This window comes from Symphalangus syndactylus, chromosome 15 (assembly GCF_028878055.3).
Source record: "Symphalangus syndactylus isolate Jambi chromosome 15, NHGRI_mSymSyn1-v2.1_pri, whole genome shotgun sequence".
Taxonomy (NCBI): Eukaryota; Metazoa; Chordata; class Mammalia; order Primates; family Hylobatidae; genus Symphalangus; species Symphalangus syndactylus.
In genome coordinates, this window is record NC_072437.2 from 27,473,891 (window position 1) to 27,498,218 (window position 24,328).

The 24,328-nt window shown below is 38.0% G+C and overlaps 1 protein-coding gene and 1 long non-coding RNA gene across 3 annotated transcripts in view; one reads left to right on the forward strand and one right to left on the reverse strand.

Annotated features, from left to right (window-relative positions):
- The window catches only part of LOC129463544 (uncharacterized), a 33,787-nt gene extending 24,714 nt beyond the window's left edge, over positions 1–9,073 (forward strand). The window contains exon 4 of the long non-coding RNA XR_008651222.2: positions 8,851–9,073. This is a non-coding gene — a long non-coding RNA (uncharacterized lncRNA). The remainder of the gene's footprint in view (positions 1–8,850) is intronic.
- GPC6 (glypican 6) overlaps positions 1–24,328 on the reverse strand; it is a 1,204,563-nt gene that overhangs the window by 249,018 nt on the left and 931,217 nt on the right. The gene's annotated exons all lie outside the window — the stretch shown is intronic.

The window sequence follows — 24,328 nt, forward strand, 5'->3', positions numbered from 1 at the left end:
AAAACAGGATAATAAGAAAATAGGAGTTCGCAAGATACTGTTCCACCTATTTTTGCATATGATTAAAAATTCCCATAATAAAAATTAACAAAAAATGGTTAGCACAAAAGAAAACTGATGTCTCCCATCAATACTGGCACAATATTTTATATACAGTAGCTTTAGTTAAGTCATAAATAGATGGTGAGAGAAATAATGATTCAGATCGTCTTAAATTTATTTGGAATAAAATGAAAGGTTTTAAAAAATTCCCACTCCAGAAATAAGCTTCATGGTGAGTTATTTCTATCCTGAGAGAAACAACCAAAGGTGAAAGAGGCTATTTCTTGGACGACTCTGGTCTCTGTACCCCAACATGTAACCCTTATTGTCCATGTCCATGGTGTCATTAAAGAAAATTAAATATGAGTGGTTTTAATACTGAGTTTAACTTACTTTAACTATCCATAAAATGAACTACTTCCTGAACAAATTAAGAATCACAACGTATATATGCTCAATGTCCAGCTGTCTAACTGAAAATGCAGAACGAAAAAACTAGATAACAGATGTAGGAGAAAAAATTTGACCCAAATTCCTAAATTCTTAAGTTTCCTGATATCCAAATAGATGACTAAAAAGAGAAACTAAAAATGGGAGTCATCTCCTCTCCATTCCCTCCTTTCACTTACTAACAGAACCCTGGATTTCCAGGCAGAGCAGCTTGGGTGACACTGATTCTTCAGGTGCCAGGGTAGCGCTCACTGTTGTGAGCCAGCCAACACACTCAAGCCCCAGCCCCTGAGTGTGTCACAGGGCTGGGTGCAGTCCCATTCTGAGACAGAAAGATGAGATGAAACATTGCTGAGGGATCCTTGCAAAGCAGCTGATTGGTTCTCAAGGAGCAATTTAACAAGACTGTGTTTCATGCTGGACATGACTGAGGAAGCAGCTAGCCTCAGATACTGCTGGCAGCTAGCTTGCAACCCCAAGGTGGCCAGTCTCAGGGAGAGACCACCTCATACAAAGCAGAGCAGAGGTGGAGTGACTCTGGTTCCAGGTGACACTGCTGAGCCACTGAATCCAGCTTCACTGGCAGCTTACTTTCTCTCTTGACTCCTCAGTTTTGAGAGGCAATAAATTTCTTTCATTATTGATATGGTTTGGCTGTGTCCCCACCCAAGTCTCATCTTGAATTAAAGCTCCCATAATTCTCATGTGTTGTGGGAGGGAGCCAGTGGGAGATAATTGAATCATGGGAGTGGTTTCTCCCATACCATCCTCGTGGTAGTGAATAAGTCTTATGAGATCTGACAGTTTTATGAGGGGTTTCCCCTTTTGCTTGGCTCCCATTCTTCTCTTGCCTGCTGCCATGTAAGACATGCCTTTGCTCCTCCTTGCCTTCATCATGATTGTGAGGCCTCCTCAGCCATGTGGAACTCTGAGTCCATTAAACCTTTTTTTCCATATAAATTACCCAGTCTCAGGTATGTGTTTATCAGCAGTGTAAAAATGGACTAATACAATTATGAAAGCTAGTTTGAGTTGGTTCTTTTAAACTGAAGTGCAGAATATTCTAGCTGACACCCTAGTCTTGTGCATGGCTCCTTAGATAGTACTGCTGTTTTCTGATGAATGGCCATACTCTTTACATGTCTTCTTGTCTGCTGCATAAGACTTCATCACAGTTCAACTCCAAATGGCCTAACTAAATGATGAATCTGATGAGCTCTGGTACACAGGTGCTCAGGAAGGTGAATGGCAATTACTGAGAATACCAAATCTTGTCAAAAATATATGTCGACATGTGAATAAGACATGTAAATGGCCACAGCACATTGGAAACCTTAACTGTATACAGCGAAAGTAGAAACCTTTAACTGTGTCTATGAACACCAAGGACATATGCCAATCTACCTCTGTCAGTGATTGAAAACACAAAGATCAGAAATAAACTGAAAGCCTAAAGGGATTTTTAAACACTGTATCTTTGAAGGAAGAGTGAACAGATGAGGAAATGGTTATGGATGCATCTGCTTCATTTGTTAGATTTTTCTCTCTGCTCTTTGAATCATGATTTGAAAAAAAGATAAGAGCCTTATGCGTGCAAGAGTAAGGAAGCTTACAAAATGTATGGTAAAGGTGAGAATATTTGCATTTAATAAAATATGATTCACTGAGGCAAACACCTTAAATAAACATCTCAACTCATCATCTGCTGCTATTATAAACCCAAAGGGCATAATTTTCAGGACACAGCTCTGTGGGGGCAGGCACTGGCTTGGTAAAATTAATCAATTCTTTCTGGCAGATAATGAAATATGATTTATCACAGTGCTGTTCTCCCTAGAATAGAGAGAACTTAAGAGTAAAAAGTTAAGAATGTCAATTGAGTCATCTGGGAAGATATCTTTTGTTATAATTATTTGTGAAAATAAAACTTTGAAGCAGTGTTCCAAAATTAAAAAAAAATTGACAAATTTGTTTTGCTTCTAGGTTAGTTATTTTGAGTCCCATGTATACATGAACACAATGAAGAAAAAAAGGCTATGTTTAGTATTTGGAGGATCCAGACCAAGAGGCCTGGAGTGGCTGTGAAGATTTCACCTAAAAAAGGTTATGCATGTTTTCATTAGTGAAGCAGTAAGTGCTTACTGAAAGTTAATTAGGTATCTAACACTTCACCAGGTGTTGTGCTTACCACGGATGGTTTCATGGGCCTGCAACCCATGCAGTGCATGGAAGGGCCCCACACCTTAATATCCTGTGGTTGCCATCTTAAAATTCCTAATAATTGTTGAACAAGGGCTCTACATTTTCATTTTGAATTGGCCCTCAAAAATTATGTAGCTGGCCTTGGTGCTTGTAAATGCTTTACTTCCTATCTGTGACTTATATAGGATATAAGACCATAAGATACATATCGTAATCTCTCCTTATCCACAGGGGATATACATTGCAAGACCGTTGAAACTGCAGAGAACACCAAACCCTACGTATACTACGTTCTTTTCTTGTATACACATGGCTGTGGTAAGGTTTAATGTATAAATTAGGCATAGTAAGTGATTAACAGCAGTAACTAATAATAAAATAGAACAATTATAACAATATACTTCAATAAAAGTCATGTGAATGTGATTTCTGTCTTGCTCTCTCAAAATATCTTATTGTATGGAATATTTTCGGACCATGGTTGACTATAAGAAACTGAAACTACAGAAAACAAAACCTCAAATCAAGGGGGATTATTGCACATAAAAAAGAGCAGGATTATCATATAAATATATATTGCCTATATAAACTGTCATAAAGCACCAAAATGGGTAGGCCAGTGGATGAGATATAAGATAGCACAGGCTAAGTTATTAGTTGATGATAATGTAACAAGCATAGCAAGTCTTAGAGAATGGTAACACTGGTGTGGGCAGGATTCACTTGAGAAGATTTCTCACAGGACCTAGAACATATTATTATTTACCTTTTAATTACTACTGGTGACCATTTATTGAGCACAGACCTTGTCTTAGACATGTAAGTATATATTGGCAGGGTAATTCTCACATACGCTTCCATAATGGAGCTTCAACCTGATTTTCTAGTCTTAGTTGTTTCCTGGTTGATATAGTTTGGCTGTGTCCCCACCCAAATCTCACCTTGAATTGTAGCTCCCATGATTCCCATGTATTGTGGGAGAGACCTGGTGGGAGATAATTGAATCACGAGGGCAGTTTCCTCCAAACTGTTCTCATGGTAGTAAATAAAGTCTCATGAGATCTAATGGTTTTATAAGGGGTTTCCCTTTCACTTGGTTCTCATTCTTTCTTGCCTGCTGCTGTGTAAGATTTGCATTTTGCCTTCCACCATGATTGTGAAGCCCTCCCCAACCACGTGGAGCTGTGAGTCCATTAAACCTCTTTTTCTTTATAAATTACCCAGTCTTGGGTATGTCTTTATCAGCGGCGTGAAAATGGATGAATACACTGGTTTCCTTTGCATCGCTATGCTCCCACTAATCTTTACTGCCCACCACTTTTTCAACAAGTGAGGAATCTGAGGCTCAGAAAGAATGAGTGATATGCCCAATATCTCAGGGCTAGTAAGTAGTTGATGTGGAATCCCTACACAAATCATCTGACTCCAAGACACAGACTCTTATAATTTGTTTCTGTTTGTCATCTCTGCCTAGGTATGCGTATATCTGCATAGATGTCTCCCAAGATACATTATACATGCCAGGTGGGGGGAAAGCATTAGCACATGCCTATAGGTGGGAGTGAGAAAGGGTTGTGGTACTGGGTTAGGGAACATCTGGATGGAAGAGAGTAGGGTGAATTAATATGGGGGGATAGTGGTAAAGATAAGATGCATCTTAAAGATGAGTATTAATAAAAGCTACCATATGCTATGTCTTGTAATTAACCTTGTTTTACACACGTATCAGTGGAGATGCCCAAGATTGTAGTAGCAAAAGGATGCGCTGAGGTGTGAACCCAGACCTAACTACTTGTATGATCCTTGCTAACATTCTCACCTGCCACTGCTGAGTTGAGATGAAGTGGTAAAATTTTACCACTTACTGAGTTTATCTTCACTCCCTCTGTCTTATTTTTCTTCTCATTCTCCCCTAAATCTTATAATTACATCCTAATTACTTGCTCTCATTTTCTGTTTCTCTTTTCCCTTGTTACTCATTCTTTTTTGCCTCCTTCTGTCCTTCCCCTCTGTTTGCTGAAAGTTAGGCTGGATTTTGAATGCTTATCCTTGGGAATGTTTTTCTAAATTGCATTTAAATTAGGCATTTCATTTATGAATTGTGTTCTCTTTAAAGGAGTTAATGGCATGTGAGCTATCATCTTTTTCTTCTCAGATTAGTCTGTTTTTTTTTTTTTAAGGCATCATCAAAATATGTACAAGAAAGGGTAATTATTCAACTCAAACTATAATTGTGTCTAATTGACACTCCAGAAATATCCTTCCTAGTAACATCTGAAACAATTTATTAAGATTTTTTTGAACATTAATTCACAGCTAGTATCTCATTTGTAGCACAGAAAAGCCTCTTGATAATTTTGCTGTTACAAAATGCATGTTCCATGGAGAGGTTGCGTATCATTTCTCAAACACTATGAGACAAACTCTTAAGCAAGCCCTAATATCTGGCAGGAAATTGGGCTTACTGACCATTAGCCAAATGGCTGTCTGCCTTTAAAATTTGGCAGTAAACTCAATATTGGCAGGTTAGTGGGGAATGGGTGTTAGAGTTACATATTATGGGTACTCTGTGTTCTTTCTCTTAGTCCATGGTAATTTCCATCTTCCCAGCCTCCCCATGTTGAGCTCTCAGTTATCCTTGACTCCCCCTTTCCTGCTCTGTGCACATTCAATCATGGCCCAATTCTGCAACTTCTTTCACACCTCTTTCCTCTTTCAACTATCACTGTACCAGTCAAAGCTCACTTATGTCTCACATGGCTGATGTGATACCTACTGCCTACTGTCTTCCTGCCTTCCAGTTTTCATTCCTCCAGTGTAGTGTGCACACTGCTGTTAGGGGGAACTTCCCAAGTCACAGCACGAGTCATACCAGTCTCTTCCTCCAAGTCCTTCAGTGCCCTCTATTGTTGGGAATACTTAGCAAGGCACCGAAGATTCTGCAATGGGGCTTCGACTTGGTTTTCCAGCCGTAGTTATTTCCTGGTTTCCTTTATACCTCTATGCTCCTGCCAGGCTCCACTGCCCACTGTTGTGAGAACACACCCTGGGCCATTACTTTTCCCATTCTCTGCACCTAGAGTCTCCTCCTATGACTGTTTCTACTCCCACTCTCCATCCTTTCAAGCCCACTTGGGCTTTGACTCCTGTCACGAAGGCTTCTCCTATTTATCCTCCAGTTGGGGGTGTTCTTTCTCTTCATTCTGCAGGTTCCAAAAGCAATGCCCATTTTTACCTTCCTTTGAGCTTTTCTCTCTCACTGGAAAATAAATGGCTTGAGGATTGGGATTACAATAACAGTTTTACAGGCAATAACTTATTCAGTCCCTTAAGCCTTATGAAGAAGGGATACATTCCCTTTTATAGGTGAGAATGCTAAGGCCCAGGCAGGTAAAACCACCTTGCCTAAAGCCATACATCTAGAGAGAGGCAGAATGGAGATTCAGATTTAGGAGTCTTGGCCCCAGGATCTTTTTCGTTTGCTTAACCACTGCACTCATCAGCCTTTCTGACCACCTTATATCCACGTCTGCCCCATAGCTTCTAACACAGCTCCTTGCACATAGTGGGCAATCAGGATAGGTAGGTTTTTAAAACTGAATTGAATTACACTGATTTAATTAGCTCTGGAAAAAACCTCACCAATCTGAGGATATAAAATGTTAACACTTAATTCCTTTCTCCAGCACTCATCTAATTACTTAGAACCATGGCTATCAATATAGCCGTGAGAGGCACCAGAAAAATATGCAGTAGCTTAAATGAGAACTATGTATATTTTATGTCTGTTTTAAAAGCAACACTTTATCACACCTCTGGGAGCTCCTGGGCATGGGTCTGAATATAAATAGCCATACTTATTGTTTTATTCAAATTAGTTGGCATGACACTGAGCCCTGTACTGATTTGTCCTGGAGCAAATATGATTTGAGCAGCCTCACAAAGTATTCATAGGAGACTTTGCAGCAACAGAAAATATGCTGAAGTTTTGTCAATGAGGTGTGTCCAACAGCACTATCACATTTGGGGTCTGGGTGTGGTTGGGTAGATACTGCAACATCGCAATTGTTCTCACTCTATAGGTGTACCTGTTGGATCACATGTTTGGCATTTGCAGTATCTATATATCTATGTCTATATCTATATTATATTTATATCTATCTCTATCTATATCTGTATCTATATGTATCTATATCTACACCTATATCCATATTCATTACCACTTTCAGATCTATAACTTGTTCTCTGACATTTGTGATCTTTCCGAAGGATCTGCTTTACAAGTATCTTTACATTGTGACTACTGTTGTCCTGATCTGTTCTCTGGTTTTTCAGCAGTCCACAGTAATGCTAGGACTTGCCAGGTTTCCCCTTATCTTACTTAAGTTTAACCTGTTTCATTTGGCCATAATTGACATAATATATAGTTTGACATATCCCGTTTTTCTGAAGTATGTCCTATGGCAGAGATATGGAAAAGCCAAAGGTGTTTTGATGTTGGATCCTCTTGGGTTTAGTCTCGATTCTGTCACTGCCTCTGAAGCCCAGGCATGCTACCCTACTTCTTTGGGCTTCTTTCCTCATCCTTCAAATGGAGATGGTAGCACCTGTGAGGATCCAATGAGTGAATGTGAAGTGTGTTCTCAGTCAGTACTAGATCCCTCCCTTGCCTCTTTTCTCTCTACCCCTCTTGTTCCTGTGCAGGCAACACGCCCTCACAATAGCATGTATGGGTGGGGGCAGAAGACAAGTCTCTAAAGGGAGGCAGAGGATAGGTGGCGAATGCCCATGTCAAGGACTTTCGACTTTATCCTAAATGGAAATAGGAGTCACTGAAGAGTTAAAAGCGGGGAAGTGGCATGATTAATCAGATTTGTGTATCAGAAGAGTTATCCTTCTATGGTGGAGAACAGATTAGGTCAGTTCTCCTGGTCTGACCTGTATTGGTGCCTCAGGAGCGCAGTTGTTAAAGGCAAATTCTCTCCACACCCTGCACTGAATTAAATGCTTTGGGCTTAGGGATCTACATTTGATAAAACATGAAGATTAGTTTTAGGCTTTTTTTCGATTTTAGGAGAAGGCAAGGCTGGAGGCAGAGAGAAAGGTGGTTACTGTTCATGTGAAAATTAACAAAAGCTTGAATGAAAGCTGTGGAAAAGGTATAGAGTAATTTGAGATATTTACATGGTAAAACATGCAGCATGTCTGCTCAATGATATTTAAAATGTGTAGGAGAGAGAAGAATCCAGATGATAACTCATTTCTGGCTTGGGTCATTAGGAGAATGATGAGGCCATTGATAGAAAACTAGAGAAAAGAAGGAGGAGCAGGGTTGTGGGATGAGAGGGTGAGCTCAGTTTCTGACATGTTTTGGGGTGACTATAGGGTACCACCAAAAATGCCTTGTAGGTAGGTGGATTTGTGGAAGTGGCATCAGGAGAGACGTTTGACCTGCAGATGCGGAGTGGAAATTCTCTGTAGTTAGAAGGCAAAATTTAGAGGGGTAACCCCAGGGAGCCGGACTAAAGGACCAATGCAGTGGTCTGGGGACACCAGCGCTCAAGGGACAGGAAACGGCAGAGGAGCCACAAAGGTGGCTGAGAAGGAGAACACAGGGAGAAAAATACTCAGCAGTTTTGGGGGGTACTTTTTTGAATATCTTCAGAAAGCTTACTGAACAAAATGATGTTGGGTGCAGAAGATACATACTTCAAAAGAATGGGAAAATAATTTGGGTTTGATGATCAGTATAGGCATAATCTGTTAAAACCTCAGGAGAAAACCAAAGGCCTTTACAGAACATCTTAAAAGGCAGAGTTTAAAATTTCCCTTTTATTTCTTAAATACCGTTGCTTCTGGTGCCCATTTTTTGGGTTGTGAAATTGAGGTGGGAAGGGCAAAGGATTTGTGAGACCCAAGTTTAAAATGAGCAAAGCTGGGACTTCGGCCAAGGTCTTTTGATTCCAAGGCTGATAGTCTTGCTCTCTGTGAAAATACCAAAGCATGCCATTGCAGGTTCAGTTGCAGTCACATGGTACATGTTGGCAAAGTTGTTAGCCCCAGTGGAGGGGAGGCAGGAGCACTGAATGAGGGGTCAGCACTCCAGGCTTCGGGCTTCACACTGCTCTTGCTAACTTCCATGTCTTTTTGTTTTAGATCTTTAAGATATAAGCCTTTTGCCATGTAAATGTGAAGAAGGAAAAAGAAAAACATGGAAGAGAATCTACAATTTTAAAAGGCATGTTTTAGTGGGTTACGATATGTTATAATTGATATTTCTTACTGGCCTAAAAACAACACTATTTAAAATAATCCTGAAGAGCAGAGTAGCTGTAAAAAAAAACCACAATAAAAAAGTCCTCCCATAATTAGCTAAAATACAATCTGCATTGTGGGATATTTGCTAAATTGGCATCTTAATATAAATTTACAATCTCATCTGGGATAAATATTATACCTGAACTAAGTCTAGTTTGATTACCTTCAAGTTCCCAAGAGTTCCATTTATTTGTTATTTATATTCAACTGTAGAACAAAACGCTGATATGAATGACTGGGTTATTATACATTAGAATAATAATTGTTATTTTATGAAGTCTTATATAGTATTTTTTCATATAAAAAGTGTTTTCTTGTATATTACATTATTTGCACAATTCTGAGTTGTGTTGCATCCAACTCAGAGATGTAGAACCTACCCACGCTAGTGCTTTTCAGATTTATTACACATAAGAATCACCTGGGGATCTTGTTAAACTGCTGCTTCTGGTTCAGGAATTCTGTGATGGGGCCAGTAGTTTGTGTTTTCACAAGCTCCCAAGTAATGCGGATGCTGCTAGTCTGTGGGCCACACTTTGAGTAGGAAGAACCTAGTCCACATTTAACTCCTGTACTAACACATACTATACCTTTTTGTGACCCTCAATTTCTAAGAAAGAGAGCATAGCAAGTTTTTCTCCTACACGACATTTTTAAATGGTAGATAGGACACAAGCATTGTGTGGGATGCCATACCCACTAGCTACCAGCTGAGGGTCGTGGAAAAGTGACCTTTCTTTGCCCTTTCCCATTTTCAGAGTTGGTGAGGGGATCAAATAAGTCATTTTATGTTAGTGTGCTTCATAAAGACTTGTTGCTATTTATCATACTTTGTGTTTAGCTACAAGATTCCCTCCAAGTTCATAGATTCATAATTCTCTTATTTGTTAAGACTGAGCTTTGCTTTGGCCTTTTAAGTATTTGACCTAATTGGTAACAGTGATGATCTTTGTTTTGCTAAGCTAAGGATGTTGAAAAAAATTTATGAAGTGAGAAGAGAACTGGTGAATGGAATTTGATTTGAATGAAGAGCTATGTGAGGGTATTAATGGAAGAAGTGGGGGCAATCTCCAGGTGGATGGGTTACTCAGGTGGCAACATCCATTAAACTCTCCTGTGCCTCCCTAATATTTTCCACCAAGAAAATTATTTCTCCTTTCTTTCAACGCTTATTCCAGTAATGGTTGCACAACATATAACTTACTTGAAATTACATAGGGTCCTATAGAATCCTTTGTAATACCAATCATTTAAAACTTCTGTTGCTTTCAAAATTTAGCTTTTTAAATTTTAATGAGTTGATATATTATTTTTACAAATTATATAGATTTCAAAACTCATGAAGGTGGGGATTACATCTTCCACATGACTTAAAACATAGTAGGTACTTAGTAATTATTGGTTGCCTTGAGCTGACTCCCATTAGCGTTAAAAAGCTCCTGTTTAAAAATAATAAGTTATTTATGGGAGCATAAATTCCCCTTAGGGTAAATTTCTGTTCTTTACTTAGGTAATCAGACTGATGCCTTAATGAGAGTTGCAGCACTGAAGAGATGGGAGGTTTAATTCTTATAAGGGGAATACAATGATTTTTTTTAAAAATAGGCTTGAGGATATAGCAATATGCTGTAAGTGTTAACTGTGAAGTAAGCAAGTATTGGATACTTTATCTCACTTAACTTCATCTCAGTAATGCTCTTCCTATTATACTTTACATTTTACCTACTTACTCTTGGGGTAAATGACATATTTAAAAAATCATAAAAAATTCAGTTCTAATACCTGGCATGTACTAAGCTTTCAGAACTATTTGTTTGATAAATAAATGAGTGACTTTTTAATCTATAGGTTGGGAGATTGAGAAGCAGCAAATTTAAGTGAATTACCCAAGATCACCCAAGCAATGATTGACTGGATTGGGTTCAAACTCACGTTATATGTCTTCAAATCCAATCCACTTTTTACTTCTTTATAGTAAGTCAAGAACTTTGGACACCCAACTAAAGCGAATCCATCCCTGGGTAAAGAAAAGGAGGTTGGGAAAGAAATATACTTGATTGACATTGTAATTCTGCCTGAGGCTCAGGGGAGCTTCCAAAACTCATTACGTCTGCCACACTTGTGGCTGCCGTAGAGTGCCAATACCTGCATTATTCAAATTCATCTGACAGACTTTAGAGCCTTGGGTGATCCAATTTTTGAATGTGAAACAAGTCCCTGTAGATTGCTCTAGTATGGCTCTGTTCAGTGCTTATCCTTCCACACTGAATGGAGGAAAAGAGGGTCAATAAAAAAGAAAGAAAAAATGGAAAAAGAAAGAAGTGAAAGGGAATGTCTATAGCCAACAAATTATGTCATGCAATTAAATTTATATACTTTTATTTCCACTAGACTTTATGTTACTTACTCTGCACTAAGGATAACAGACATTCTCCTTTGTGTGCATACTCATAATGCACACACCATTATCCACCTCTACAGACTCAGGTTGTTTAGAGATGCCCTTTTAAAGGAAGGCTCTGGAAATGTCTCAGAGCTGCTGTAGTGTGTTTGTCTACCTGTGCACCATTGCCTGGGATAAAGGCAACTCTTTGCCATCACAGGGCCCCCAACTCATCCAATTTGTCTGTAGTTTCCAAGACTTGCAGTGTTTGGTGGATCCTTCTATTTTTGCTTTTCACTGTTGAGCTCAAATAACCATTTGAATTTATTGTATGGAAAAAGCATTCTGGTTTATCAGGGCCCTTCGCATGTCAGTTTCTGTAGTGTCCCGCTCACTTAAAATAGAAGCCACAGAGGGATTCGGAAAACATAACAACAGGATAGCTCTCAGTGTAGTGTCAAGGGGGACATTTCTCTATTGTTCAGTTTATAACAGATTTTTTCCAGTTACGATAAAAATGTGGTTTTCATAGAGAATAGCTCATCCAATTCTTTCAGCTTTTTGATATATATATTTCTGCTGCCTGCCTTCCTTAAATGTCCTCATTTCTTGATATATTTCATTTTCACAAAGGTTTTCTAGGTGTAAAAAAGTCAGCATTAGACCATTCAGTAAGCTTGGATTCCACACCTGCCTCTACCTCACTTCATGGAAATGCTCTTTATCTTGGTGTCTGACTTATCTATAACTATGTGGCTCCATCCATAAGGCCAGGCAGCCTTAGTTTCCTTATGTTATAAAATGAGCTATCATAAGAATATATTTCAAAATGCTCAGAGCTTTCTGGAGAGGGAGCAAACTAGGAGAGAAATTTATATTTGGACAGTTTTACCTTATGCCTCCAGAAAGAGAAGCTACCAACAGAACACTGAGGTCTCAGTGATGTGCTTTACAGGTGCTTCTTGTCAAATTGTCTTCATTCATTTGCTTATTTACTCATTCTATATATATATATGTATATATATATATACACATACATATATACATATACAGTGTATATATATACTGTATATATACTATATATACAGTATTTATATATAATATATATTATTCTAACTTAATAATATATAACTTATATATATAACTTAAATATATATATATATATATATATACATATATATATATATATATACTGCTGATCTCTCTCTATCTGCTTCATTTGATCCTACTCATTCTCTGTGTTTCAACTTCGACATCTCTTCCTCTAGGGGAAAAATTCCCTAATCAATGCTGGTCCCAAAGTGTAGTTTTAAGAGCAGCAGCTAAACCACATTTATTAGGAGCGTGGTTATCAAAGAATGCTTCCTGTGAGAAGGGAGAAAAAGAAAAAGAAAGAGGACAGAGAGCAGAGAGGGAAAAATGTTGAAGGTGGAGAGGATAAAAGACATCAAATAAGAAAAGTTTATTGCATTTAAGGAACTAAGAATATCCCAGTACGTCTGGGGAAGGAGGTAGGTTGAGGTGAGAAATGAAGCTGGAAGGTCAGCAGGAGTCAGAACAAGAAGGGGTTTGGAAGACACACTAAAAAGCTGAGACTTCAAAGCTAACTAAAGAGAAAGATGGTCAGATTTGTGACAGCAAATACGCTGGCTGCAAATTGAAGAATGGGCTAGAAGGACAAGGGGGGACAAGGATATCAGTCCTTGCTGCAATAATACAGGCAAGAAATGATGGTGGGGTAAATTAGGCAAATGGAATTAAGTGGACCGGTTCCAGAGATGCTAAGGGAACATGATTGACTGGAAGTGATTGGCTGGATTTGTGTAGGAAGGGAAGAGTGCACCTGGATGCATCCACCTGTAATACTTGAGCTACTTAGAGGCAGATGGCACTGTTCTCTGAGATAAGGGGCACCAGGAAGGACTTGGTTGGGAAGATTGGGAAGGACATTCATGACACAGAGTGTTTGAGACTCCAAACTCCATGTACTTCCTGTTATCCTGACCTAAAGCTCTTTTTTCCTGAGGTGACTGGGAATAGGGCAGCATGCTGAGTGATGCGACACCAGAAAAATGATGAAGATGCCATTCCAGTCTCAGAGATTCAGTCTAGTGTGGACAGAAAGCACCCTCAGAAAAGTCAAAGAGGAGATAGAATAGGCAAAGTGTGTGAAGTGCCACGGTCGAACTACAAGGTACACTGAGAGCGGGTGACTGCTTCTGCAGGTTTGGCCAACTGGGATGTGCTAACCCTTCTTGTATTTCTTTTCTGTGGGTCAAGGAGGCTAAGACCTTGTTAGCCTCTGACTAAACGTTTTTCTCTAGGATTCTGAGTAAAAATCGAGGCTCAGATACCCAGATGCCTGCTTTGCAGTGGGTATCTCCACTGTGTCCTCTTGGGGGACTTTGGGGCTCTCTTTGTTCATTTTGTTTTCTTCCATTCATCCACCCAAATGTTTTCAGTACCTACACTGTCCATGGATTTGGGAAGGGAGGCACACGAAGATGACTAAAACGCTATTTCAGCTACCATAAAAAATGTGAGAAATCAGGCATGTAGAAAAGAGACCATGAAAAAGGGAATGTGTTTTGCAAATTCCAGTATCTGTAAGCCGAGTCCAAGTCCTAAGATCTGAAAGCATAAACTGAATGGTCAGAAGTAGTGAAATTTCCATTTACTCAATATTTTTTTGTGTGTGTGTTAGGCATCATGCTAAGTTTTCACTCACATATCATCTCCATTGACTACACAGTAACCATTAGATATATTTTATCTCCATTTTATAGATGAAGTCATTGAAACTCTAAGAGGTTAAATCCCTACCCAAAGTCCACATAGCCAGGGAGTAAACTGAGAACTAATCTCATTGAAAACTTGTTCTCTTAACCTCTCCTCTATCCTTCCCACCATCAAACATCATTAGTGCTTCTGCTTTATTTTGTCTTTGTATGGGCAAAACAAATAGTAATAATAATAACTTTTGAAAAATCATTGGATATAGATGCCTAAACTAGAGTGTCAAAATAACATGTAATGGTTGCTACAGTTTCAAGTAAATATCTCTATCTAATGTTTACATCCTACAGTAGAAATCTGTCAGTTAAATTAAATTGCAGTTGTCTTTGACTTGTAAAATAATATCTTATATTTCCATTGAATCTATTAGCTGAACCAGCTTATTTTACTTCTATAATTCAATGTAACATGTTTCTTTCCATTTGCTATCCCCAGGACACCCTTGTAAACAAGATGTTTCCTGTAATGAGTTTTTCCTGGTAAAAATCATTTAATAAGCAAATATCTCCAATCCCTGGTAATATGTGCTGACAGCCTCCTAACCATATTTGAAATATGAAAGCAGTGTTTCCAAGATGACTCAAGCCAATTGCTTTAATACTTCAATAAAAATAACTGCTATTAGAAGGCTCAATACTGAAGGCACATAATTTCAATCCTGGTTCATAAAATTTAATTTGGATTTATTTCAGGATAATGATCATTGAGAAAAGCATGTATTGAAATGGTTGGACACATGGATAAGGACCACTAATCTCCTCTGAGAGATTGCTGGGCTCCAGCAGAGTAGCTGGCAATATATATACACACACCATTAATTATTTGCTGGAATATTTTCTGTGACATTGGTCTCAAGGTGCTCTGTTCAAATACTCTACCTCAGCAGAGTCCCTGCCACAGAGCATTTGAGTAAAATAACTTTACATCAAACTGGATTCTCTTTGGCTCTGACCACATGACCAGGTTTCAGGGTCCACTTTTTTTCCTATATCTTATATAACTTTTATGCTAAAAGAGTACAATTCCAGTGATTTACAAGAACGTTATGAGTAAAAATGTGGAGCATATATTCACTTAGAACACAGAACTGTGGTTCTGGAAGGGCTCTTTAATGTCGTGTTGTCTATGCCACCCAGCTTACGGATGAGACAACCAGAGTTCTGGAATAAATGACTTGCCCAGGGTCATAGAGCCAGGGCCTCAGGGTAAGTGATCTGATCTTTGGTCCAGTGTCAGTTCAGTGTGCCACACTTTTTACACTAAACCAGAAGGAAGAGGCATTGGTTAATCATGATAGCAACAACAGATTATGCTTATTTTAAGTTTGGTAAGCATGGTATATGTATCATCTTACTTAACCTTCAAAACAATGCTACAACTCATACTTTATTTATGAGAAAATGGAGGCTTAGAGCATTCAGATAACTTGCTAAAACTTACTCAGCTAGTGAGTGGTAGCCCTAAGATTTGACCCAGGCTATAGAGCCTAACATCCTGTAATGATGATGCCGAGCTGAAATTATCAAGCAAGGTGTTTGGAGTACACATGCATGCATCTAACAGAGGTGACAGGAAAAGCAAAATCTTTCTATGTGCAAACAATTAAGAAAATAAGGAGAGTTGAGCTAGGAAAGACAGAATCAGGAGATAGGACAATGAAGGATGTAAGAGGCTAAGAGGGGGAAATTAATTTTTGACCTGCAAATGATCTTTATAATCACTTCAATTTTCTAGTTTATTTCAGTCAGGGTCATCTGGCATTGGTCATTCTGTATGTTAAATTTAGTAGTACCCACAATTCTCAATATTCACTTTTAAAGCATACACTGCTTTTAGGAAATCCAAGGTAATAACCTGCCTTTAGTGGGAGTGAAATGAACATTGGAAGCAGATTTCAAGAACAAATGAAAAATTCCCTTGAAGTATTTTATTGCTTTTCTGTTAACAGTGGAAATATATAAACCTATTTCTTTATTCGGCAAATTAAAACATGCAAGTACGTTGCTAAAATGTAATGTGAAAATAATTATCAATGCTCATTTTATCCCCAAGTTAACTAAATGCTTTTGGATCAGTCAATAATATAATTAATATATTTCTAAGAAACTGATTTTTGGTATCATTTTTGATATACAACAACTGGTATGGGACTTGCCATCTGCAAAGTGTTATATGATCTCTCTTTTTAAATCTTGTGAGGTATGTCATCAAGGAGTTGATTTACGATCCTGGTTCAGTAATCTTGGACATGTCTCTATCTTGCACATTATTGATAAAATGATTCAATGTTTTCAACCTGAGATTTGAAAAACACTGTTATCTGGAAACCTGAAAAAGATTGTTTTTTGAACGCTATAATTGATCCAAGGATGAAAAAAGACAGGCATTTCTCATAAGTTCAATTTTGCCATAGTCTCAAGTTGGTAAAAGGTATTAATAATAATTGCCGAAGGTAAATTATCCTCTCAAGGTCTGGAGATAAATACTTGATTGGTGAGACTGTCCTAGATAGTAAATTACAACTGTGTCTAGAGGAAATCACACAGCTTGTTTTTTTTCTTTTATTTTCTATTTTTAATATAGTGGTTGGTGGGTGTAAGTCAATTCAGAATAACATACATTGATCATCTACAATGCACCAGGCACCCTGCTGAGTGTTCAGGATACAAAGGTGGATAACATGAAGACTCCACCTTCAAGGATCTCCCAGTATCAAAGGTGAAAATAGCATGTGACACAATTATGGATCACACCGCGAGCTTCCGCAAAGCAGAAATATGAGAAAACATGCATTCTTGCATAAGTTTATGCAGTTTTGAATGAATGTCATTGGTTACTTGCTCATTTAAATTATTTATCTGATCTTTTTATGAGCATTTAATTCGTTCTAAATAAAATCTTAGCTCAGACTTCTTTCGTTGCAGACACAGAGAAGTCCATTTGATCCTCCTGTCACTTGTCCAGTTGCAGCTAAAAACTGATTTTCTCTACCCAAACCTCCAGATTGGGTTAGTTGCTTCATGCTTCATGTTCACTCAATCTTTTGTTTATACATTAACCATAACACATGTTCCCTTCTGTTAAATTACATATTCACTTATTTATGACTCCTTTAATCAGTATCTCCTAGAGCTTAGGGTCCACTCATCTTTGAATTCCCCCAAACTTGGAAAAGTTCACACATTTATGGGAACACGTCATAAGAGTTTACTGAATTAATGAGTAAGTTCCTTAATGTAGAATCATCTGGCCATAACTTCTCATATATACAAAGCTTACACTTCCCATGCTACCATTTTTTTTCTTTTTCAACATTTATTTTAGATTCTGGGGGTAAACATACGAGACTTTAAACAAATCAGTTATTCTCTTTGGTTTTTAATTGCCAAACAAATATCAACACATTGAAGTAGCTAGGCTATATGACTGCTGACATTCGTACTTATTTCTAAAATAAAATTATTTGGACACTTTACCATTGGCCTATTGGAAAAGGCCTAATGGATAAGATATAATTTGACCCTAGATTGATAAGCTTCAATAAAGTCAAAACATTATACTAATGTAAAAAATAATGACAACAAATGCAATAATGAGCCTTACCATGTAGAAGGTGCTTTATATAGAATGTTAGGTAAACGGCCAAGTACAGATTTTAATATATTTTATCCATCCATCCATCCATCCATCCATTCATCATCCATCCATCCATCCACCCATACATCCAGTCATTTAATAAATATTTGTTGAGTGTTTGCTAGGTGCTAGGCATTGCGCTAGGCAGTAAGCAAGAAAAAATAAAATCCAGGACTCCTAAAGAACTTACTCTCTAATCAATATTTCAAACTCTGTCCTTCTTCCCATAAACAATAAGGTCTCCAAAGTTTTGTTAATAACTTTAGTAACAATAAATATTTGATTCCCCTGTTTAACTAGGGCCTGGTTCCTAAAGATTTTCATTACATAAATTTAAATGTGTAAAATTTTTCACAAAAAGCAGATATTCTAATACTCTGCTCCATACTTTAAGAACTGTTAAAAGTCTTTATTCTTATTCCAGGAAGTAATATTAACTTCAGTTGGGCATTATCTTTCTATCCTCAAAGATCACTCTGAATTACACCAAATTAAATAGATTTAGGAACAAAAGAACAAATTATCTATTTTTGTTTGCATGCCAGGAACAGGTGTTTTAGACAAGTCTTTGTAAAATTAAAGTATATCCTTTAGTTAAACTAGTGTTTGCATACAGATATCACTCTCTCTCTCTGTCTTATACACACACACACACACACACACACACACACACTCTCCCAAGGAATGATCTTTTCCTACAAAGAAACTAAGAACTGAACAGATAAGCTTAGAATTATTAGTCTTGAAAAATGGATGTTCCATTTCTGGTGTGTGTGTGTGTGTGTGTGTGTATGTGTGTGTGTGTGTATGTGTTGAAAGCACCTAAGAGGCAAAGAGTAGAGGTCAGGTTGTATGAATGGACAGCAGCCGTCATGGACCATTCATGGAAGGAAATCCGGACTGTGTATATTTTGAGGTCATGAACTGGAAAAAGATAATGACTGTTCACTCTGTTATTAAAAAACAATATGGTCTCCATTTCAACCCTGATGTTACAGACCCTGCCCTCTCAGGTTACAGGTACTTGCTTGCTGCTGGGTGACTCTCAGTCTTTTTCTGACATATTTGCAAATAGGACAACAACTCTATTAAAAAAAGAGTGTGCAACAGAGGCTAGATACATTTGTAATGATAATGCAATCCTATCTCCTTCAGGAAACGTCTTCTTTTCACCATTAGGACAAAATCAAACATTTAACAACTTTGCTTCAGTCAAAACAGAATATGTGCCTATAAAGCTATAATGTGTTGAAACCACGTGACAATCACTGGTGTCCAGATCAAGTTAGCCTTACTTTCAATTGCTATAGTTTTATTTATGTTTTTATTTACTTATTAATTTTTGAGATGATCTCACTGTCACACAGGCTGGAGTGTAGTGGAGTGATCATGGCTAACTGCAGCCTTGACTTCCCAGGCTCAAGCACTTCTCCCATCTTAGCCTCCCAGGTAGCTGGGACTACAGGTGCATGCCTGGCTAATTTTTGTATTTTTTTGTAAAGATGGGGTTTTGCCATGTTGCCCAGTCTCATTTCAAACTCGTGGGCTCAAACTATCCACCCACCTCGGCCTCCAAAGTGCAGGGATTATAGGCATGAGCCACTGTGCCCAGCCGGCTATCCCTTTATATTCTCTTTCTTTCAGGCTGGAATGAGAACCACATAAATGGCATCTTTCTGCATTTTCTGATTTCAGAATAAAAAGTTAATAATCAGGTATATGAGAAGAATGTCATGATTCTAAAGAGCGACAAAAAATGTAATATGATTTTTGACTATCATATTAAAAATCTAGATTCTAGAAATCAAATACTTTGGAAAGATAACACTGCCTATATAGAAATACTCTCTGTCAAAACCTTCAAATAAGTCTGAATTAAAACTGAAATAAAACCTATGAATGATTCTCTCACACTAAACCATTTCTCTTTTTTCTGGTAATAAAAAGTCCAGTGAAAAATAACACAACTAAACTTCCTGCAAAGTACTAGAAAGGGAGACAATCTCACCTAATCTTGAAAATAAACTAATGAGAAATATTAATTATATTTTGTTGTTTTTATATATCTTTTTTTCGTTAAAAGGTAACCATCTGGCTGAGCACGGTGGCTCACGCCTATAATCCCAGCACTTTGGGAGGCCGAGGTAGGCAGATCACGAGGTCAAGAGATCGAGACCATCCTGAGCAACATGGTGAACCCATCTCTACTAAAAATACAAAAATTAGCTGGGCATGGTGGCATGTGCCTGTAATCCCAGCTACTTGGGAGGCTGAGGTGGGAGAATTGCTTGAACCCAGGAGGCAGAGGTTGCCATGAGCCGAGATCGTGCCACTGCACTCCAGCCTTGTGACAGACAGAGACTCAGTCTCAAAAAAAAAAAAAAAAAAAAAATGTAGCCATCCATGACCAGAATGTTCCTCTCTATCTCTCTCTATATATATACATTTTTTTGGGAGTAGACATCAAGTTATGACTGGGGAAATACTATATATCTATCTATGTATATTATATATAGATAATATTCTGTAAGCTAAGTATGGGAGGAAAAGCAAGATAACACCCGGTTTCAATAACTCAAAAAAGGCTGTTTTGCTTTGTTTTGTTTTGAAATCCATTCAGCTACGTTTAGCTAAAAAGTTCTCTTCTCCATTTAAATATAAGTTGGGTTAGCTGCTTAAAGCAGAATAACTTTTTTTAAAAAAGGAAATTCCTAAAGTATTAAGTAGCATTAACTGAGTTGTGAGATTATGGATAAAGTTTTAATCACGCTTTTCAGAATCCTCCAAAAGGTTTACTAGAACATATACTATTTTTATAGTCATCAAAAGGTGTGTGTGTATGGTGAAAAGCTATCTGACTTTCCTACTGAATTAAAATTACCCGTTAAATCATGTCATCTATTTTGACACATCACTTTGAAATCTCCCTCTGAACTTGTGGATTTTCTCTCTTATCACTATACAAGGCCAAAGGAAAATAATAAGTTTTATATATTCTTTTAAAATCCTCAACAGCCAATTACACACGTGTATATAGGTGTGTATTCTTTTAAATGCGTCTTCACATGGCACATGGACAGATTCTAAATTCCCACCAGAGTTGACCATAAAAGAGCAACAGCAACACGTTCTAGAACATTTAATTTTGAATGACAGCATAGGCAATAGGATATTCAATAAAATTTCAGAAAGAGGATACAGAATCACACATACATAGAGAAAAAAAAAGTTAGTTTTCATCCATGTGGTCACACCAACAAGGGAGGGAAGTAGAGTGAAATAAATAGTTTCTAACAAGAATTCTCCAACTGCAATTTAAAACCTGCACCAGAATGAGTAACATGCTAGAAAGAGAGTGTTCGGTTCTTCCCCTTTATTCAGTGAGTGCATTTAGCATCTATTCCTTTGGTTATTCAGTGCATATTCTCAGTGAAACTGAGGCTTAGTGAACAGATCATTGTTAAAAAAAATTCTGATTCTTCTCTCCGTTTTCCATGTTTGACAGGATAAGTTATTGTCACTTTTCTCTGTTTTAATTTTTCAATTATTAACTAGATATTTGTAAACTCAAAATCTGAAGCTCCCTACCAACTGAACAGACCCCTCTTCGTCAAGGGGGCCCCAGAGAAACCTGAAAAACGAAGTCCTTGATGGTGATGGAAAGGGAGGTGGGACATGCCTCATGATACCTCCTTCTTGGAGTCTAAGCACAACTGACCAGCATTAATGTTAAAATAGAGATCATCAGACTAACCAAATGGACTCTTCGTGACACTAAGAGACCGAGTTATAAACAGGACCTAATGCCATGCCAGAGAAGGGTTAAGTCACACACCCTTACAAGTCACTCTATCTTAGTGTGTTGGTTAACAGACTTCCTTATATTAAGCATTCTTTTTTGCTGATTCCAAATTTCTAGTCAAAGCTTTACTCCTTTAACCAACTGCAAATTAAAGAATCTCTGAATCTACCTATAAGCCCCCCGCTTCAAGATATCCTACCTTTTTAGGCGATACCAATGCATGCCTTCCATGTATTGATTTATATCTTTGCCTGCACTCCTGTCTTTCTGATATGCATAAAATCAAACTGTAACTCACCCACGTCGGGGACAATTTCTCAGGACCTCTTCAGACTGTGTTTCCACAGACCATGGTCATTCCTACTGGCTCAGAATAAGCCTCTTTAACATATCTTAAAGAGTTTTTTGTTTGTTTTTGTTTTGTTTGTTTATTTTTCCTGTTAACACATGCCTACATCTATTTACATCATTTGAAAGATTTTTTACTAGCTTGTTATTTGTCCTTTCCCTTGACAACGTGCAAAGGTGGCACTGGCAGATTTGAAAATGGCTGTGATTTATGAAAGCAAAATCCAAAGAAATGAAAGTTGCTCCTGGTAGCCTCAAACCACGATGCCAGCTTGGAGTTCAGCCTAATTCTATCCTCCCCTCTGGAGGTTTACAATGACCTGGAAGACAGCCATCTAGTTAAAGGAGCCACATATCTGAATAAAATTGTTGAAGACAGTGCCTTTGGGTCTAAATTTCAATCCCTGCTCTGCTCCATCATTCTTAATTTCTCTGAATTTCAGTTTCCTCATCTGTAAGATAGGGACATTACAGTTCCCAGGTATTTTTGTGAGGATTAACTGAGCCATTGCTTGTGAATGCTTCCAACAGTTCCCAGAACACAGTTCATGGAAGACAAACGGGAGTTTCATAATTTTTTCTTTCACTAACAATTTACTACTGGTTCCAATTCTAAACATATTTTAAACATGGCATATGCAACTTTGGTTATCCAGGCCCCCAGTGCCAAACACAAACTAGTTTAGTGTATTGTGAGAAAATTCACATTTAGTAATTCAAATTAAAACTAAATGCAAATTGTAGTAGCATAACACGCTAATGAACACAGAGGAACTGCCAATCCCTGTGGTACTACATCTAATGTTATGTAAATACCATTCAAAGGGGTTCCACTCAAAGGTTTGTACTGCACTTGCTTCTTGGCCTCTCTTTTATTTCCTGAATTCTTTGAAGTAATATACTATACGGTATAATAGACTCTTAACATTCGAAGAAAATTTGATAAAAGGAAAAGAAAAATATACACCTGAATGGGCTTATTTAAAAAAAAAAAAAAAAAGAAAAACAATTTTCTCATGATGGTATACTGAATCAAAATATAAACTCTCTTTTACATTCTCCTGAGGGTTCTGGGAAGGGGTCAAATAAAAAATAAACATTTCCATAGAAAAAATCAGTAGCTCTTACTATGTGTCAGTGTTAACGACAATCAGAAAACAAGGTTGTTAAACTGTAGCCCCAGGAAGCTACAGCTGGTGGAGTGATCAGATATGACTAAGGAAACAGGCAGGGGTCTTGCTAGTCAGTAGAAGCTGTGTTTGCAGAACATCATCATCAGAGACTGAACCTCATCATATACCAGCATTACCTAACTCTGTCCAATAGAAAATGAGCAAAAGCAGCAGCCAGAGTACAGGAAGTAGCACTGATGAGGACCACGGTTAAAGCTAGATGTCTGAGCAATTGCAGACAGGTGGGGTACTGTCTAACTTCCCGTCGCCTTGATAGGATCCATTTCAGCTACCACAATAAAGGCAAGTCTTTAGATGGATTTGCACTAGATCTACAATATACTTGGCAGATGAGGCAGAAGCAAGATGACAGAAGAAATGAGAGATCCAAGGAGCCCCAATCTGGAGATATTTATTTAGCTTCATTTGCCTGACAGGTCTCCAATTCCTAAGGTGGGGGAACTGGATATTAATACAGGACAAATATTATAGTTATGCCAGTATGTTCTTTGTAGTTGCTTCCTGAACTGTTGTGTATTTTTTATTTGCATAAATGTATGGGGTATAAGAATAATTTTGTTACATGCATAGCATATGTAAGGGCTTTTAGGGTACCTATCACCCAAACAAAATACCATTGTTGGCTGCATATGAGTCATGTCATAATGTGGATTTAGCCTTATCTAGTCTACAGGTTTTGCGAGTCCTTCATCTGATCCCAGCCTTATCTCCTCTCTATCATCCTCTCCAGCAAATGCATCATTCTTTTATTTTCCCCCCAGCTAACTCATACCATAGCTTCAAAAGTCAGCTCCAGTGTCATCTCCTGGAACCTGTCTGCCTGGATCTCTTCCCTAAATGGGATAGGCGCCCCTCCTATCTATTCCCTTACCATAATCACATTCCTTATCCCAGTATGCCGTAAGTTATCTGGTTTCCTGCGCATTGCCCTAGACAGAGACTTAATTCAGAACAAGGAACATGTCTTTCATCTCTGCAGCCCCTAATGACACATATTGCGTACCTGTTAGGTACTCAGTACAGGAGAGCTTCTGCCATCCTTGTCGCTATTGTCACCGTTACAGGCTGGCATCTGGCTGTGCTACCTGTACTGCAAGTTTTCAGCCCTTCCAGAAAATAAAAAATAATGATACCTTAAGTAGGTTTAAGCTCATAGTA